Here is a 17750-nt window from a genome sequence, read left to right on the forward strand (position 1 = left end):
TTCTGTGGACATATCATGGATGTAGAATGCATTTAGAACTGACACACCCACTTGTTTAAGTGCAATATGTGCAAATGAATTAGATATTTTCTGGCAGTAGGAATGGAAAGAACAGTAATATTTTAGAAGATGATTGTTGTTTTAATCTTAACAATTAGGAACAGAAAGGCAACCTTTCAAGAAAACGTGCACACTACATAATAGAAAATTGTCATTTTTAATGCTGTTTTAAAAGTTGAAAGGAAATGCATGCACTATAAATCAATGTTACACTATTTCATACAGGCTTCAGATAAGAGAGTATTTTAATGAGAGCATGACAAAATTTAAAAAATATATAATTTTTGATTTCTTTTTCATACTGAAAATATTTCTTAAAGATACAGAGGAAATTTTAGTGGCAGGACTACTTGCAGTCAACAAATACTATGTGTATTAAAAAGTAAGTAGCAGGAGAAGATCTGCCAGAGTACCATCAGTATTCTTCTAAGAGAATGTAAAATTAATAAAATACAGTGCAAGAGAAAATTTCAGTTTTATTACTGATTTTTTATATATATATATTTATTTTTAAAAAATAATTTATGTTATCCATTACTGCTTGCAAGAATGTACATGTTAGAAAAAAAAAAATAATGCTTCTGCTTTCCAAGAATGATTGAATTGGCCATGCCTTAGTACATAAGCTTTTAACTGGAGATTTATCTTGCTGTGATTGGAGACCCCAACAGCAATCACAGAAGTATCATATTGCATAGCACAGTATTCCCTCATTTAACACCCAAAATTGCCACTGTAAGTTAAAAATAACTTTAATTTCTGTTGGTGAAGGTTTTGAGCTTGAAGTCCTATTCTGAATGAATTTTAAGTCATATTTATTTAAGATCATGCAACAACGAACAAAATAAAAGTAAAGTGAATGCAAAGAGTTTTGTGCAATAGCAACAAAGAATAAACATTTGTGCATAACACATGCAAATGGACTGATATAAAGATCCACAACAACAACATTCTTACAACATTTACAACATTCTGGGAACAGACACGTTTTAAGGTTGCATAAGTCTAGAAGTTTCTCTTGGTTCTTTGCATTAAATTGCTAAATTCCTCCTCAGCCTAGGTTTATGAGCCCTCCAGGAATAGTGCTCGACCCATAAAACTTCAAAATCAACAAGATTCATTCATCCATACTTGTTGGTTGTAGGGAACTTCTACATAAGCTATAGGATTGGTAGAATAATTGGTAGGAAGGTAGTATATGATAATAAATCTCCAAAATGATAAAAATGGTTTTTAAAGTGTGTATGAACACACAATTATCACTAATGTTCTTTGTGCTTAAATCAGTTTACCCACTCTCTTTGATTTGTAATGTACTCTGATAAATTAGGAAATTGATTCTGTTGGCAAAGGAAATGAGAAGTATTAATGGGACAAAAAAAGACAATTTGGTATCTTATGAATATGCTATCCAGAATTAGCAAACTTAAGCCAAATTTAACCACACAATGATAAACCAGAAATTGGATCTCAGTTTTTACTGCCTGGCAGCTAGACATAGTAGAACATGGAAAAGACATCACAATCCAAGCTTATGGCAAAGAAAGGAAGTTTTGTTACAATTTAGCTTAGCTCAGAAAGAGAGAACAGTTGTGTACAGATGTTCTGAGCCAAGCTGTCTGGTCTTCATGGAAAAGGAGCACTTTTTTTTTTTTTTAAAGGATGTGAAAGCCAGCACATTCAGTTGACAATCAAAAAGCTTGCTGTTTATGTTTCTGCCTATATATAAGAAACACTGGACAAAGCAAAGAAGCTGAGGGTACCTCCTTCTGTCTTCTTGAATCCACCTGATCCCTAGAGCTTGAACACCTTCCTTGACCAAACATCGGACCCAACCCAAGGCTATAAAGGCTGTCAGGGATAGCTAAAAATTATATTAAATATAGGTCTGAAGCTGGTGACGATAACTGATGGGGGTCCTATAAAAGTCTGAAGCTAGATCTCTTCTTTAAAGGTGAGAAGATCTAAGATCTGAAGGAATATTCATATATAAAGTGCTTAACATAAATGCTTGCTATTTTTCTTGTATTTTTCTCTCACTTGCCCCCTTATCTTGTATACCTGCATCATAAATCAGGTATTGAAGTGACTTCTAAAAGAGTATATATCTATTTTTGACAGATTTTAATTATTAGGGGAATCTGCTTCCAAGTAATGCCATGATATGGTTGGACTTATGTCTGTGGTGGCACGCATAAAGGGGTAACACAGAGTTGTGAAGTGCTAGGGGGAGGAACAGGAGGTAGAGATCAGGCAAAACCTTAAAATGGGTGTTGCCACCCAACATCTAGAGTGATAGATCATGAAAGAAAGGGAGCATATCTGTTTCCTCTCTGGACATGTGAGCAGCATCTAAAGAGTAATTGTTTCTTTAGTGGTTATATGGTATAAAGAAACCAATTTAATTTTAAGGCATGCATACCATTTTTTCTTTCACTACTTTTTATTGTCTGTACCAAAGGAATAGGTACTAGAAGTTTAAAAAGAAGAAACTTTTGTAGGTCACCTATTTTCATAGCAATTCTGAATTGTTCCCTATGGTACATTTTCTATGTTGTCATTTTCAAAATTAAAAACAGAAGCAACGTGTGTAAAAATATTAAATTAACATTTATTTGACAATAAAGCAAATTACATTTATATGTGAACTTCTCAATTAGCCCTGTAAAGCTTCCTTGGGACTGCTATACTGTGAAATCAGTCACATATTTTTCATGTTGCATTAAAGACAGATATGAACTTCATGTTAAGGAAAGGACACTTTAATTTTCTTTTCAAGTTTCCCAATTGTGAATTGTATTTATTGTTTATAAAAGATGATGGAGTGATAGCACTAGAAAATATGGATTTTTTACGCACAAGTAGATGCAACAAAATATTTCCTGTCTTTTCCTAGCAATGTATAGCTATACTTTCTTATGGTAAATTCTTTTTAAGTACAGGAGCACTTTCCCTTATGACAAGAGGATTTTAATAATATTCAGTGTGATAGTTCTGCACCCACTTCAGTTGTAGTACTGCAAAGTATGATGCTTACTTCTGCTAAAATAAACATGACATTCAGGCTAAGTTTCTCAAGCACTTAACATTTTTACTTTTATCTTTACTCTTATAAAAGTGCTTGTATATAAGCAACTTGTAAATTTCAAGTGAAGAGCGATGCTGTAGCAGTGCAATAAGGTAAACTAGTTGAGATGATATGGTCTTGACCTTCTCCAGCCACTGGCAAGAAAGACAGGGTTAAAAACTTTGTCAATCTTACCTGCTGAGATAACCACCTTGCATGTATGATATGATTATGAAAAATTTACAAAAGACTCATTCAGAAGAACCTCAGACCTTCAAGAATGTGTATCCTGTCAATACCTTTGGATATTGAGTCAAGGTTGTGTATGGATCTTCTTGACAGCTGAAAGATCTTCTTGAAAGCTGGAGTGTGACTCCTTATCAGCCAGGATGCTCTTCATGCATAGCAAACATAAAGTGCATATATGTTTACAAGGAATTTGCACTGCTTGGTACAATTTCTATATGTGCAAACAAAAATAAGGTGTATGTCTGCAAACAGCCACATTAGTTCTAGCTGCAGTTTGCTTGAAGATCCCAGTCTTCCTCTATTTGTATCAAAAAGTGATTAGGTTTATTTATGAAGGACAATAGTATATCACAAGTCTCAAAAACAAAAGTCTGATGTTAAATAATAACAACAGCATAAAACACCTTATGGGGAACTATGTGATTTGTACAACAGATGGGAAATCTCAGGTACTTCTGGAAAAAAAAAAAAAAAAAATACAAGAACAACAACAACAAAAAAAAAACAATCTATTCGGGAAAATGTTATTTACAGTACTGTAAAAAAATTAAATCACCTCAACATATGCTAAAGAAATAAAGCAATATTTTTCCTCTGTAATTTTTTTAACAGTAAACCTCAAAACTTTACTTTTTTTTTTTTTTTTTTTTTTTTTTTTGTGGAAGACTAAAAATGAAATTACTAAACTATCATGAACATGAGTTCTTTTTTCTGACTCTTAGTTGAAACCCAGGTACAGTTAAAATCTCATGAAGAGACATACACAGAATATTTCTAGTTTGAAAAGATTTAAAGTAAAGTTTTAAAATATGTACAAACATTTTAGGTATTGCTACGAAACATCTGAGGTTCATCCATCACTACTATTTTCCTTTAGTTCATATGAAGAAACAGAGGCAGTTCTTATTCTGCACAGAACTGGTTCATTTTTTCCTATTTCTTTTCTGACTTTTCTAATAGTTAGCCTGATGTTGAAAGCTCATAAAAACAAGTCCCACAAAACACCATGGAAAAGAATCGTTCTTAACCATGAGACAACAAATGGTGTGTGAGAGAGATTTTACACGTTCCTGTGTAAATCTGTGTGTATCTGATTCTTTATGCAAGCTTTCCATTAACAACATATAGAAGAACCAGTCTTTTCCAGGTGCTTCAAAGGCGAAGCTTACACTGCTGTGAAATCTTAGGGAAAGTCAGACTAAGTGGTTTTATGTGGAAGGGCAGTCACAATTTTGGATATAAACACAACAATATCAAAGAAACAATGGAATTAAGTTGTCTTCCATGTGCCATTTACACACATTTACTCTGCAGCAGCAGAGTGTAGATGGCACAAGGAAGGCAAGATTTTAATCAGATATTTTCTTGCTAGCATATTTTCCTCTACCTGGCACCTAACCTAAAATAAATCTACTTTCAGAATAGAAATTTGTGGTTTAATTCTTTTCATATCCTCTTAGTTTTATGCCACTCAATTTCCAAAAACTCTTGTGAAATTGACTCTAGTTCCAACTAACATAAAAACAAAAGTAAATGGGTGGTGCATGTGGTAACTGTAAATGAGCTGAAAGTGTTTTTTTTGTTTGTTTGTTTGTTTTGTTTTCATATTCCTTTTTTATAATTAACATTACTTTATAACTCATATTTACTATACAATAGTGCCTCATGATAAATCATTAAATCAACCCAAAATGCATGTCATAAAATTTTCCTCCTCATAATGATCTCAAAGGTTTGGTAGATCTGCTGGTACAAAGTTCTCATAACTCCTAAGGTCCTAATTAAATATTTCCTTTTTATTGATTTCATTTGCAATTGCTGACATCAACTGTATTATATTTTCTCTGTATTCTTGAGTGTTCCCCTTGATAATGGTCATAAAAAACTGGATTAGCATGTAGATAAATTCCTATTATTTTATAATTTACTTTCCAGATGGTTTTGTTGGAGGTTCTCCTTGGCATTCTTATTTTTGGTCTCAAAAAAGAGGCGGGACACCACCCTACTACAGCAGAGTGCTCTTTAGAGCTCAAGTTGAGGAAGGTCAGAGTAATTTTAAGGAAAGTTGTCTAGTCACTATATCAGGTGCTAATACCCCTCCCCCAAAAATCTATGTTTTACAGTCGTTAGGGCTGTCAACCTGCTAAATCCTTACGTTATTGTTTGTACTATAAAATAAGAAGTTACTTTGGTTTGATAAACCAGAGCCCTGGGGAATAGTGGGAAAGTTCAAACTTTACAGATATTTTTGTAAGTCCTTATAAAAACTTGAACAAGATGATTTATTTGCATGGTCCTGAACTGTGAATTTTACATGATATACAGCCAAAATCATTTACAACTTTGCTTCTTTTGACTTCTCTTCTTTACTTTACTCATGACTTGTTGCACAGTTACATGACTGCACGGTCCTTCCAGAAGACAAATTTTTGAGGTTAAATCAATGAGTAAAAGCTGGGAGCTGCTGAAATAAGTCTGCTCTTGATTTCTATGTAACGAATATCCCCTCCCACAAGTGTTTCCAATCCATAAAGTAACATGGTGTGACTAAACATGCATATATATGTCAGTGGTATTTAAGGGAGAGTTGAAGAGGAGCTGTCTATTAAGTTCATAGGACCTTCCACTTAGCCACTCAAATGAACTTTGCAGTACCTTCCAAATGATTACACCATCTTTATATCTTTATACTTCAAGTTTGTATATCTTCCCAAGGTGAGAAAAAAAGGACTGATATTTAAAACAATTGTATCAATATAATGTGATATGATAAAAATTCTTAGCAATATTTCCCTCCACTAACTCAGAACTGAAGGCAGGGGAAACATGAAGGAGGTTGTTTTTTGCCAAAGCAGAAGAGTGCACAATTTTCTGTTTCAGAAGAAAGATCTGAGATATATTATATACTTGGTGTACACAGATGTCATGTAAGGATATTCAAAGCAAATTTGAAGAGAGCACAGTCTTCTCCAGCTGTCAGTTACTCCACCCAGCTTTCCTTCCCTCATACCTTTTTCCTTTTCTTTCCTATTGGAAAATCCAATTTGCCGGGAATTAATTTTATGCAGAGATGCATCTCTAAATGAAACAGCAGATAGAAGTATCAGTTTCCATAAGTGATGTTTCTATCTGAAACGTTCCTTAAAAAAAAAAAAAAAAAAAAGTAATTTACAGGTTGGAAAGCAGAAGTAACAGATGAAGTTTTCCCTCATTGTTTGTCTCAGCTCAGTTCACAGTGAGACAAGGCTACTCTCATGTATCCTTTTTCACAATCTACTTGCTGCAATATGCTGTGCTGGCAAAACTTTTATTAGTCAGCCCATTCCCTGTGCAGTAATACCTTTCAAATTAATTAGATTAATATCACAATACCTTTCACAGTCAGTTCACAATTTAAAAATTTGTCTTAAACATACTTGAGTATATTTCATGAAAAAGTTGATTAAGTTTCCAAACCTAGATGATCTCGAAGGTCTTTTCCAACCTTAATGATTCTATGGTTCCAACTGTCAAACTCTTGTAGACCATCAGTCAAATGCTATTGCAGGTTTGTAGGATTGTAGTCATTGACTGCTGACATTTTTCTATAAGACTTTGTTGCCTGTGTAGAAAAGGCTTGCTAAATTCCAATGTTACTATAAAGTATTTTATCCACTTCCACAATTCTGAAATTAAATGTGCTTGCCTAGTGCTTACAATCCAAAACATGATTACTGGTCTTTTAACATTATTTAGAAATAAATATCTTGCAATTACCACTGCAAACATCATAGGAAGAAACTAGAAACTCTAAAAGGAGGAGAGAAGAAAAGGGCCAATGGAAGATTTCTAAAGCAAACAATTGAGGACTAAACATTCAATGACACTAAGTAAGCTATGCTGTCTTCTTACTCTCTTAAATCTGTAAGTCATTTCACTCTCAGAAATATATTTTGTAAAACAGACAATATGATTTGCTTTCTCTCTTTTAAAAATTAAAGTGTAGGAAAATAAATTCCATGTTTTTGTGTTTGTTTGTTTTGTTCTCTCCCTTCCCTTCCCACAGAGGAAGGCAGAAATTAACTATATGCATACCACTGTTATAAAAGATTAGAAATTATCCTCCTCTGAGCATATAACACAGATTTATCTTGAACTGAACTCCCTTCTTTAAATACAGATTGTAAGGGAATGTTTTGGTGCACTCTGAGGTCACTGTGACTCCCTTTGAGGATATATTAAGTACATACTTAATATATCTACTTCAGCCTGATAAAACCAGAGAAACAGATCCTTTTCTGTCACTCAAAAGACGTTTTTTAAAGGAAAGAAGAAACAAATTCAGGTAATCGTTAGCGCCACCACCTGGAAAACCTATATGCACAAAAACTAATGATTTGTTTACTTAAATATATAAAATAAAAAATAAAATAAAATAAAGCAATCCCTTTCTAACTGTGTATATGTCTTTTGTCCCTCCCAAAAAAAACGAAAATAAAACTCGGACTACACAAGTTACCAAAGTAATAATGACCTCTTTTGGCCTGATTCACTGCCCACTCACCCCAACCCTCCCTTACTTTTAGATATCCTCCAACATAATAAGCCTGCCACAACTAATGTTATAAAGTAGTAATTGTGCCTAATTGGCAGGGAGGTGACAGACCATTCTGGTAATGTTGTGAAACTGTAAGAAAGGAGGAGTGAGAACATTCACAGACCCAGCAGTAATTATCCACTAATTTGGCCTGTTTGTGTGGGGACAGCTCATTATAGCCCTAAAGAAACCTCAGAATAAAGAGAGAAAGTAGGTAGGAGGTAAGGTTAAATAATTAGTGTTCAGCACATTTTTTCCCCCTTTAATTCAAAGAAGAGGATTAGGGAGGGAGAAATGTGATGAGTGTAACAATTGGGAAAGTTGTAATGTCATCTTCTAAGTGATTTTAACATATTCCAGAGCAAACAATAGTTTACAAGGCAATGCAGGGGAAAAAAAAAAAAAAAAAAAAAAAAAAAAAAGAAAAAATGGATTTCAGTAGTCTTCTGGAAGTCGGACAATGCTTAACAGCTTTAAATTTCTGATATAAGTTTTATGCACTTCAGGTTAAAAAAAGTAACATTGAAATTAACAATTGAAAAAAAATGGATTTAAATTGATTGACTTAATCTTAATTTTAGTTTTCTATTTATTTAGTATTTTTATTGATTATCATAATGTGATTTTGATCTAAGTTATATTTCTTTAAATATCTATAAAAAACAGATTCCTGTGTTTTCCTATATATATATATATATATATATATATTATTTTTTATGATATAAAATGTGAACTATGCCTAACAGGCCACAGTACAAATTTTCAAATCGGTATAGTCTGGGGAAGATGAATCACTATCACTTATTTTTGCAGCATACAGAACTATATAATAATAATAATTAATAATAATAATAATAATAATAATAATAATAATAATAATAATAATAATAATTTATCCAATTCAATTTCTTTGTGATTTTATTTTATGTAATTTTCAATCTAAATATTGGAAGTAATTCCTGAAACTCTTCAACTTAAGTAATTAATGTGTTCCTTTTGCAAGCCAATAGTTATTCTGAAAATTTGATTATTTCTTAACTAGCAGATTGTTGAGAGAATCCTGAATGTTAGCCAAAGATCAACAATAAGAAAAAAAAGTTATTGTCATCTCTCTACATATTGTTATGTGATTGAGTATTTTACTAGACATTACTATATGTAATCAATATTTCACTTCAGTTTGGATTATCTAGTCAAAACTATTTTGGATATTGAGCTAATGTGGAAAAAAAATAACAATAATCCACATTAAAAAATGTTTTCCAAAGTTTTGATCTAATTTTCCTGTTCCTTATCTCTTCCATGACCTTCTTCTACTTTCCCTTAATTCCTCTCATTTTTTATTTTCCTATTTAAATTACAGATACTAATTGATGAAACAAACAAACAACAATAAAAAATATAAAAAACATTAGTCTGATTTAAATTATAAAAATTGCTCAAATTAAGACTCTAAACTCAATTTTGCTTCATTTAGTCACCAAAGTAAATATCATGCTCTTTAAACAGTGTTACTAGGGAGTAATTCTCATAGGATTTAAGCAAAATGCTATGTTTATAGCATTTTGTGCACTGAGGATAGTGCACTTAATTGTTTGTTTGTTTGTTTTTGTTCTTGTAATTCCAATTACATTATTACTTCTTCTTATTGTCATCATTCTGAAGTTGTGTAGTTATGATAACTTTAGCATTTACTGAAGTGCACTGCTGCACTGGATTTGAAAAAAGCAAAGACAAAAAGGTTGTGAAACAGTTCCGTAGCCCTGCAAGTGGCAATAAATCCTGTAACACTTGCAAGCTATCTGGTAAAAAACCAGGGTGCTTTTATTTTAATTTTGCCAGTTACAAATAAACTCTGAAAGTATCAGACCTGTCTTGTTGTGAGCCAAAGTATCTCCTTTCTCTTTATGTCCTTTCTCTTCCTGCTATGCCAGGGATCTCCCATTTAGACATCCTGTACTTATCCTGTTACTGGAGTGGTAGGGATCAAATCATCCCAGTGCTTGGCCTCTCTGCTTTTACTACCGGTGCCATCAGTGAGTATAGCAGTTAGCACAGTGTTAGAGTTTTCTATTATTCTCTTTAAATATAGGCACCTGCTTTTAGGAACTAAATTGGTGCCTCATTCTGTATACATCACCAAACAGCCAACAGATGGTGATAATGTTCATTTTCAGTGTGTAGCTTAATGTCCCTCAGCAGAAGGCCTGAAGTGAAGTGAGGACCAGACAGGAATACAAAGTTGTTTTTGTTCTGTTCTTACTGCTGTCAAAGCATTATTCTCTGAAATGGGACTGTACAGTTTAACTATAGTATATGTTTTTAATTACTTTTTTTTTTTTTCTTACCAAATAAATTGGCTTGTTTGCCAGCTTAAAGGTTCTATATGATAGAATTTCAGTTTTGTGATCTTCTTTATATGATCTTTAATCATTTGGAAGTATATGCCCCATCTACTCTCTTGGTCCATCCACTTCCTTATGCATTTTTCTGAATAATTTTTCTTCTCTGTATGGAAGGTACATGCATAATATATGTACATACATGATTATGTATATGTAATATAAAATATATACTATATATTTATTAATATGGTATATGGTCAATATACATGTAATAAAGGGAAAAAAAATAAAGATATATGTTATATACATGTATTAGAGTATGGGTAAGCTTAGATGAGACATTCTTGTGCATCTGAAGTGAAAAAATTCAGAGGTCCTGGCTATATGTGTGTTTTGCAGGGTGGTGAGTGTGTTAATGGGAAAAAGAGACCAATAGAGAAGAGACAAATAAACTTTAAATAGAAAATATGGAGAAATGCAGTTACTTCTGCTATCTTAACTATTCTGTTTTTATATAACTGTTATTTTAGTACAGATGTTGTGTTTTGATGGTTTATGACTTTTTTTTTCTATTAACAGTCCTCTATGTGCACTATCACTGAGTTTGTATAAACTTGTCTTTCAGTTACCTGCATGTCTTGTGCACAAGCGGGATCTGCCTTCTGTTAAAGGAGATAGAAGGGCCACCTTGCCCCTTCACCACATTATTTCATAAGCTTAAGGAAAAAAAAAAATCCTTAGATTTCATAGGGGATAACTGAAATAATAATAATAATAATAATAATAGAATTCATAAGAAAAGCCTAACACAATAAAAAGTAAATAAAGTATAAAGTTTATTTATTTTGTGGAAATAAAAGGAGAATTCTTGGTCTTTTGTAATTTTGTCGTGTTTTCATTCACCTGGTAAAGTGGTGTTTCTTGTTCTTTTTATGGTCATTTCAGAAAGAAAGGATAAAAAAAAAAAAAAAAAAAGTATAGGGCAGAACTCAGGGCTCTTCAGCTTTCCTGAGCTACCTAGTACAGCACCAACTTTTTTTTTGTAGAAGCACCAGTGCATTCAGCAGAGCTTTTAGTCAAGTAGCTGAATAGATGTATAGTTTTATAGTATATATAAATAGTATAATTTATAGTGTAATATATTTATATATATATATGCATATTATTGTTGTTATATGTATATATGTATGTATATGTATATAATTACAGTATAATTTATAGTATAGATTTATAGTATATATATTTGGAGTAATTAAACAAACAAACAAAAAAGTATTGCAGAGAGTCAGATTTCTGTACATGTTCTGGGCACCCCTACTTTTCCTTTTGGTTTGTGTTTGATAAGCTGATATTTAATTTCACAAACACAGGATGTGTTAGAAGATTACAGTCCTACACAAGATAGAGTTCATTTTGATCAGTTTCTTTACCTAATAAGATTTTTCGTATATTGTCTTTATAATTTACTATAGTCCAAAGTATTTGGTTGTTTCTTATAATCATGATGCCTTATGTCCTGTGCTCTTTAAGTTTGGATTCCCCAAAATAATTGCATAAATGTTTTGGATTCCCCAAAACAATTGCAACCAGAACATTAAAAAGATACGGAAAATACAAAGGTGAATGATTATGATCCATCATGGCAAATGTCTTATGCTTGGCAGCTCAAGACATTTAGCTGAAAGGGGATGTAAGACACATACACACAGTAAAAATAATTTTTAAAAAAGGTCTGGGGAACTTTTCAGGCAGCTCATTGATATATCTCAGTTTTCAATTGTCTTTGATGAATGGCTAAGAAAAATCTGTTTATCTGTTTTATAATTTTTTTTTATTAAACAATAAATTGTCCCTCAAAAAATAATTGACATATTTATTCACATTAAAAAAAAAAAAAAAAAAAAAAACTTTTTAACCAAATATTTTATTTAAATTTAATTTAAAGAAAATTGTAAAATATTAATTTTCTTTTTAGTTATTTTTAAACAAAACTGACTTGATGACTAAGAAAAAAGTTCAGAATATCTGCTCTTGATGCTTATGAGTAGCAATGCTTCATGTAATATACCACAGTTATAGATTTCCAGAATTCAGGAGAATTCTGAAGAAAGAAACATAAACCTGTGATTTTCTAGGAGATCAACTTTATCCAAATGGGACAAGGTTTTGGAAATTGGCTGGAACACCGTTGCAAGGAAGAAAGTATTTTTCAATCAATTGAAGCACATGTGGGTAGTGCAAAGGAAAAAAGTGTTGGTTTGGAAAAGATTTAGATGGACAATAGGTAATTGAGACATAGAAATTGAGGCAATGAACAATAGTACACAACTTAAAGATGGTAAATATATATATATTATTTAGTTTTATTAACTAATATTTATATATATTAATTATATTTATTATATTATATTACATTTTATTATATGAGTGTACAACGGCAATCTATTACTAATCAAGATGATATACATTTACAATACAAAGAAGGCATAAAGAGTCAATAAATATTTCTGGTTTATACTATATTTAATCCTATATATAGAAAAATAGCCTAGATAGTATATTCTTATCAGATAAAAAAGAATTTAGTTTTCTTTCAATAATAATGAAGGATGTGAAAGCCAATGGAAGACATGAAAGCCAAACAATATATTTTAATTGAAAATCCATTTGACTTGCATTCAGTTTTTCAAATCTTAGAAAAATGGGGAAAAAAAATGGAAAAATGGGAAAGAAAAGTGGTATTTGTAGTACCACTTAACAAAGTTGTCACTTAAAATGACAATTAAAAAAAAGTCATTTAATTCTTGGGCTTAAAATTCCAAGAGCTGTTGAACCAATATATTTCCTTAGACAAAACAGTGGAATACATAATGTGGGGCAATAAAACAAAATCAATAAGATTTTAATATTATAATATTAATATTTTAAAATATTACTAGATCCTTAAATTTCTGAAAAACAGATCTTGTCAAAATAATATTTTGATCATGATTTTTGCTAAAATGAATTTAATATTCTTATATATGTCAGTAACTGAATTATCCACTGCAAGAATAAAATACTAAGAATCAAACATGAAGCACTTTTATAGATAACTGACTACAGCCTGACAGCTATAAAGTTAAGTGTAAGTTTCACTGTTAAGTGTAAAAAATGGCTGTTCAAATTTTTGCTGGAACATATGCATTAATTGTTGGTCCAGAGATATTTCATATTTTATTGACAATAAAAGGATGAAAATGCAAAATCTCATTGATGATAGGGTTTGCTGATGACAGAAAAGCTGAGAAAATATTAAATAAAGGTTATTACAGTGACAGTGATCACCTGTATGTTTTGGTAGATGGAAATAAATAATATATCAATGCAGCTAGTAGGGTCCATAGCTCTTAGAGAAAAAGAGCTTGTTCCTGGGAAGCAGTGATTGAAAACCTACAAAGGTTGTTTGATGAGCTTTTAAAACTATGCACAGGCTGAAAAGTGGATGTTTCTCACAACTCTATTGAGGAGGGAATGATAAGTAGTTATAATGAAGTCATGTTTTGGTGATGTAGCTCAAATAATCGTAAAACATCACCACCCAAATAATTCACTTACTTTATCCTGTGAGAGATTTGACAGCATAATCACTGTTACCTATAAATCATTAGTGTCTCAGAGGAAATTCAATGTTTACATCAATCTAAACACCTATTCTTTTTCCTGGATTAAAACAAACAAACAAACAAACAACAAAAACAACAAAAAGCACATTCATTAGATAAATGCAGCTCTTTTTCTGGGCTAGAGTGGCCTGATTCTTAAACTTTTAATGAACTATGTAAAAGTGTTAATGTGTTACTTTCAGTCACTTATAAAAGTCAAATGTCAGTAAGAGAAAACAATAAAAAAAGGGGGAGGGGAGGGACAACCCCCCCCCCCCAAAAAAAAATAAAATTATATTATCAAATATAGTAGGCAAAATTTATTTTGCGTTTTTGTTTTTCCAGTCGTTACAACTGTCTGAATCTGATTAATGAATTCTAGTAACTGTACAATATTACATGACTTACTTTTTTACAGAAAACTTCAGTAAAAGTAATTGTAAACTAAGAATGAAAACATAACTTGTAGCTAAAAATACAGAACCATATATTTGTTTTCTTTGTGTCTTCAAAAATCTGGAGTCACATTCACAAATAATTATTCAGTGACTAAATCTAGCGAGGCCTTGTGTATAGGTAACAAATAATTAATTGATTGTTTGAACCATGATAGTATAAACTAAAACTGGATAAGTCAAATAACGTGATATTGTTTTGGATGCAAAATGAGTGCTCCTAATAACCAAAATCATCTGAAAGCAGACTAGGAGAAATAAATAGAATAAAATAGAATAATAAAATAATAAAATAACTTGACTCCAGTTCACCAAAGCTGGAACCTGAGATGTGATCTCAGCTTCATGACAAGTTCATTTGTGAAGAGGAATTGACATTAAAAGGGTAAAATAAAGCAGCACCAGATGTATTTAAAAAATAAAGGCAACCATTGATTAAGGTGACATTCCTTATCAATAAAACAGAACAAAGAAAACAAAGCCTAACCATGTTAAACATTATTTGGCTATTATTTTCTATATATTTTCTCTTAATACACACATGAAGTAACTAACCCCATAGGTTTGATTCTAGATGGGATTAGCACAGATGGGGCCTTTAGGTTATATTTAATTACCTTTGTATCTACATTCCAGTGAAAAGGATTGAGAATGTTGTCCTCTGCAGCTTTAAGTGAGCTTGCCATAAACATATAGCAAGTGTATTACATTTGCTAATCTGTAATTATCATCCCTCACTGCAACACCAGTTGACATGTAACAAGTGTATTCATGGGCAATTGCTGCGTTAAGGGGTGTGGTTGTATTACTTTCTGCCTCACTTAATCATCTGTGCACATAAGAGCACTTGTAAAAAAAACGTATTATTCACCATCTTGATGTGTGCAGGTATCAAATCTAAGATATACAAGTCCTAAACTTTCACATGAGAAAATTAAAGTAAATTGGATTTTTTTTCAGTACAAGACATTCCTACATTATTTTTCCCTTTTACAATTTCTAGTAAATATCTCTAGGAAGACAATTTTGTGAGAATTGTCTCTATATTTACACATATATATATATATAAATATATTTACATATATATATACACACACATTATATATATAATATATAGTATAATATATTAATATATATGTGTGCATATATATATATGCACACACATGTATGTATATATATATGACCACTAAATGAAATGAAACAATACTGAACACTGTGGGAACACTATGCCAGAGACAGCTCAGGGGGATATGTGGGGAACTGAAAATAACGACTACTACCAAATATTTTGTGGAAAATACTATGCTGATGAGATAATCTGCCTTCCGAAGTGCTGGAACATTGTCCTGTTGATTGTTTTAAATTGTGAAAGGAAAGGTTGGGCAAACCCATATCAGAACTCTGTGGATGTTGCCTCTCTAAAAACATATTCAGAGATGTCAGAGATGCCCTCCACACTCAACATGGCAAAAGTGCCATCAGTGTCCCACCACATGGGTGTGACTCCATTATCCTGAACTTCCTTCTTTGCTCCTCACTACATTGACATAAGCTAAGTTCATTGTAGAAATCTGTGGTTTCATGAATCTGGTTTTGGCTCAGAGGAGACCAAAACTTGCACTACCATGAATTATCAGAATTATTATGTATCAGAACTACAGAATTATCAGATTCTGATCCCTTGCAACTGCTCATTCAAGAACAATTTTATGAAGCCATCACTTTTATCTATTCTTTACAGTAGTATTGAGACGGTTTTCAATGAAGTCTTTTAAACACTGGTGGTTCATTGATTTTTCAATTCAATTACAATAACCAAACAACCAAGGAACAGTGGTTTAAGTGAAAATTCAGTTCTACAGAATTTCTTCTTAACAGATGACCAGAGAGTGATGAGGTCTTTGGTTAAGAAAACGAGGGAATGGAAAGCAACTGATCCCAATTATATATTAACTATTACATGACAGAGTTGCATCATAAAACAACAACAACAACCACAAAAGCTCAGAGTTCAGACGATACTTACCTTATTTATAACACTTAAAGGAGGAGGGACAGATTTCTCAAACTGTATCCAATTATGATCAATGTAATGAGTGATAGAAATGGAAATATAACCAATGTGTTTACAGATTTGAAGCCAGAATTCTTCTATGTTGGGTAAATTAAAATATCTCTTCCAAGAAGTGAAATTAGATGTACCAGCTACATATATAGTAAATGGACAGTTTGACTTGTTGATTATCTGTATGAAATGTTTCTAATATTGAATACCAAATTTAAATATGTTCTAGCAATATTTCTAATATGTGTGTGCAAAATGTATATGGTCTATAAATATGCTTAATATATTAGTTCACGTGTATGTGTTTAAATAAACTGATAAAAATACAGGTGATGTTATTCACCATCTTCTACGAATTTGGGAACAAGTCCAGGATCTCCTCCTGCTTTTTCTATATCTTCTTACATTCATCTTTTTAAACTGATTATCTTTCCTTTTGTTTTCTTACAGTCTTGTTCATGGTGTAATGTACAGATCAATTCTCACACAGGAAAATCCAGTGTTTACAGAAAATGGCTAATTTTCCAAGGCACTGGTCCTGAGCCACTGAGCCACATTCACACTGTAGCAGTGTTATTTGAAGATAAAACAGTGGTTAAAAATATTGGGGGGGGGGGGGGGGGGGAGGTAGAGGGTAAGGTGAATGGTACCTTCCTTGCAGTGTTCTGTGTCTTCTTTTCCCAATAGGGTCTTTTCTCCATAATTTTGTGTGTGTGTATGTCTTTGGTTTTGTTTTTCCATTTAATTTTTAATAATTATTTTTACATTTTAGTAACTGAATCTTATAGATTCAAATAGAACTTCATCCTTTGTATGCCTCTGATTTAGGTATTTTTGTTTTGAATTCCATTGTAAAGGCAATAGCTCAGAATCTTTTACAATTTGTTAAGCAGTATTTATTACATCTGTTCCTTATGCAGGTTAAATGATGTTCTTCAGCAGGGATGCTACCCTATGAACAGACTTTGTTCCTAATTGTAATAAAGTATTAATATAATATGATGTTTGATTGTTAAAAGTAACTTTTTATTTACTAAACACTACCAGAGTTTTAAAAATGTAGTAAACAATGTAGATAATGTAAATTCCAGTTGTGAGAACAAACTAACTTTAGTTATACGTACAAACATTATTTGACTGCTCTGCATAATCACAGTTTAAGTAAATATCAAGAGCTACTGTAAAAAGAGTGCACATTAACATGTCTGTCCTTATCCTTAATGCTGACAGAGTATTTCTCATGTTTTGTGGAGTTATATCCTGGCCGTGTAATCTGAACTTTTGTTGTT

This window comes from Aythya ferina (assembly GCF_964211825.1).
Source record: "Aythya ferina genome assembly, chromosome: Z".
Taxonomy (NCBI): Eukaryota; Metazoa; Chordata; class Aves; order Anseriformes; family Anatidae; genus Aythya; species Aythya ferina.